The following is a 3,715-nucleotide window of genomic DNA, read 5'->3' on the forward strand; positions in this document are numbered from 1 at the left end:
CTCAGAAGATTCCTAAGAGTAGCTCTGTGTATTTGTGATTCTAGCCAGACTTCTCTGGAAAGTGGGATGCAAGTACAAACACATCATATCTGTATTGTCAACAAGAATTCACCGAAATAGTACGAACATTATCCCAGGCCTGGAGGGCATTGGCAGTAATGGAGAGGAGAGATGAAGGGCCCTTACTAAAGAGAAGATAAGGAGTCAGCAAGGGGAGGGAGGGAGCCAAGCTTGATGGTCGGAGAAATCTCATAGCTGACTTGATAAGCCGCTAATAAAAAGAGACCTTAATTCTGTAACCTATTCTCCTGGCCAGTCCGTTTGTCAATTGTCTCTATTTTCCCAGCACCAATTATACCATTTGAGATAGTTCAGAGTAGATACCTGAAGAAGATTCCTAGAGCAATCTCATCTAGATATGTGCTTATCTGTGTATAATGATCTGCGGGGAATAGAGAAGACTTCCAAATAGTGGCTACATAAAGTTAATTTAGGATTTTCCTAAAATGACTTAGACATATATTTTCTTAGGAAAAGATATAAAATGAATCATAATGCAGAAAGTTCCCAATAATGCAACATGCAGAGACCAAAATGCAAAAGTTAGAGATAGAAGGACAGCGATTACAGCAAGCCATTCAGCTTTGCTGGGACTGTGTCAAGCAGGGGTGCTGGATTCATGGCTCTCATCACTTTTAGTGGAAATGGGTATGCCAGGTTTGATTAGTAAATACAGTTCTAGTGAGAAGAAATGTTAACACACCTATGAACATACAGCATATATACATTTATATATGAAAACATCACACATATGAAACATAATATTTACAATGTGTTATTTGCAAAGAACAAACAGCCTCACTGGTGTGTACCAAGACCATTCTTGAGCTCTCAATACTAAGACCCTATTGAGATGAATTATTAGTGTTTTGTGTGTCTGAGTCCCTCCTAGGTTCAGAGAGCGCTTAGCCTGAGGCCTCAGTAGTTAGGAATGCAACCACAAGGTGTCAGTAGATCTTAACTGCTGAGGAATGTGTAGAGAATTCACTTCCTTGTGTGCTGATTCTGAAGGCTTGTGACAGAAGCAAAGCCTGTTTCTCAGTGGCTGAGGTGACTCCAGAGGTAGAATTGTCACTGAGAAAGAACAACATCCTGAGAGTTATAGCTGACCTCCTAGTCACCACAGTCTCTACTGGATTTTAATTTAATTGGGCAGAGCAATGAAAACATATGCTCCTACATTATTCATGTTTCTCTGGCTGCAGCTGGATGGTGAGTTAATATCTAAAGGCCATAGAACAATCAGGGGGCATTTCTGAGACACCCAGGGGGAACTCTATTCAGGTTTATTTTAGTTACTCTAGAAAAAGAGACTCCTGGAAAGGGGTGACCTCACAGCCTTTCTCCTTTTTTCTTTCCATCTTTCTGCATAGGGATGAGCCAAGGCGAGCAGGTGGAGCAGCTTCCTCCCATCCTGAGAGTCCAGGAGGGATCCAGTGTGGGCATCAACTGCACTTATGAAAACAGTGTCTCCAACTACTTCCCTTGGTATAAGCAAGAACCTGGAGAGAATCCTAAGCTCATCATTGACATTCGTTCAAATATGGAAAGAAAGCAGACCCAAAGACTTATCTTAGTACTGGATAAGAAAGCCAAACGCTTCTCCCTGCACATCACAGACACCCAGCCGGGAGACTCAGCCATGTACTTCTGTGCTGCAAGTGCACACTGCTCCACGGGCACCTGCAGCCTGTCCTCAAACCTGCCATGGGGCCTGGAGCCTCATCTACATCCTGTGTCACAGGCCTTCCAGAGCAGCATTTGCCAGTTGTTAGTTCAAGGTGCCAACAAATATAGACATTAAAAATACAAAATAAGCTCTTCAACGAGGCGGCCGAGCAGCAGACGCCAACATGCAGATCTTCGTGAAGACCCTGATGGGCAAGACCATCACTCTTGAGGTCGAGCCCAGTGACACCATCGAGAATGTCAAGGCCAAGATCCAAGACAAGGAAGGCATCCCACCTAACCAGCAGAGGCTGATATTCGCGGGCAAACAGCTGGAGGATGGCCGCACCCTGTCCAACTACAAAATCCAGAAAGAGTCCACCTTGCACCGGTGCTGCGTCTGCGCGGTGGCATCATTGAGCTGTCCCTTCGTCAGCTTGCCCAGAAGTACAACTGTGACAAGATGATCTGCCGCAAGTGCTACGCACGCCTGCACCCTTGTTCAGTCAACTGCTGCACGAAGTGCGGCCATACCAACAACCTGCGCCCCAAGAAGAAGGTCAAATAAAGCTGGGGTCATACCTGACCTGTGACCCCGGGACCAAATAAAGTCCCCTTCCATCGACTGGAGCAGTAAAAAAAAAAAAAAAAAAAAAAAAAAAAAAAAAACAAAATAAGAATGTTAATTTCAAGTCACTCAAAACAATTTAGGACAATTTTCTCCATTAAAAATTTATTTTAAAAATTAAAATATAATTTTGTTGCAAGTAGTTACCATACTTTCCCCAGGACAGTGGTTGTACTACCAACCCACTCCTGACTCCCTTTTGTTTCACTTTGCTTAGCTGGATTGATGCCACCGGCGCTGATCTGGCTTCTCTTTCTTACCCACCTTTGCTCCGGCTTGGCTCTGGGATCGGCTGCCATCAGCCCCAGTCCTACCTTTCTCTCTATCCACCTTTGTTTGGGGAGTCGACCACTCCACCAGACCACTCCCAAGACCCTTGAAGCCTCGGATAAAGGACACACACTCAGTTTGTCACTTTACAGTTTGCCTTTCATGGCACAATTGCTGGGCACAGATACCTCCTGCCTGGAAATGTGAGCTCTTACCAAACCACCATCTCCATCTCTCCTTCCACCCCAAACTCCAATCAGCTCCTGCCAAACATCTCTGGTAACCTGGCAGCAGCAGAGCCACAGGCCATGGCTGCCCCAAGATTTTACATGATGGCTGTGAGCTTGTAGTCTCAAAGCATGACAGAAAAGCCCCTCTCCTTCCTTGTGTCTCCTTTTTTTCTCCTGGGATCCAGAATCTCACTTGTACCTGCCACCCAGTAATTGGCTCTCTGCCTTCTTTATTGACAAATCAAGAACCTATTAGGGAACTAGACCTTAGCATCAGAGCCTCTCCTTACATAATTTTATTAATTCCCCTTTCTCTTTCCTCCCTCCATCCTCCTATCTATTCCTTTCCTCATTCCCTCACAAACCCTTGTCTTTCCTTTATAACTATTAAGATTACATATATGTACAAATACAATCAGTTGTGTCTCATTAGCATTGGTTGTACGCATATGATTTTAGGGCTGAGTACCTACTATTAGATAGCTAATTAGGGAGATTATCCTCAGGGATAAATACTTCTCCCTCTCTCCCTTAATTGTTTGTAGTTATTTGACATGGATATCAAAGGGATACAAACATGAAACAAAATAAATCAGGTTATCAGATGATGTAGTATTATACAGAAGAGATTTCCAAGACCCTACCAGAAAAATTCTAGAAATTATCAATAAGTTCAGCAACATGGTAGGATACAAAATATACCTACAAACATCAGTAGTCTGTCTACATACCAACAGCAAACATGCTGATATTAAGGTCATGCACACATTCCCATTCACTATAGTTTCCAAAAACATATATGGGAATAAACCTAACTAAGGAAGTTAAATTCTTCTTCTTCAGAAAAAATGATAAATCT

General features: G+C 43.2%; 2 pseudogenes; both read left to right on the forward strand.

Annotated features, from left to right (window-relative positions):
* Positions 1-1,435: 1,435 nt before the first annotated feature.
* Positions 1,436-1,864, forward strand: LOC147001871 (T cell receptor alpha variable 13-1 pseudogene; annotated as a pseudogene).
* A 20-nt stretch (positions 1,865-1,884) lies between these two features.
* LOC147001872 (ubiquitin-ribosomal protein eL40 fusion protein pseudogene) lies at positions 1,885-2,353 on the forward strand (annotated as a pseudogene).
* The last annotated feature ends 1,362 nt before the right edge of the window (positions 2,354-3,715 follow it).

Source organism: Mus caroli, unplaced genomic scaffold (genome assembly GCF_978045245.1).
Source record: "Mus caroli unplaced genomic scaffold, Mus_caroli_1 scaffold_12, whole genome shotgun sequence".
NCBI classification, from domain to species: domain Eukaryota; kingdom Metazoa; phylum Chordata; class Mammalia; order Rodentia; family Muridae; genus Mus; species Mus caroli.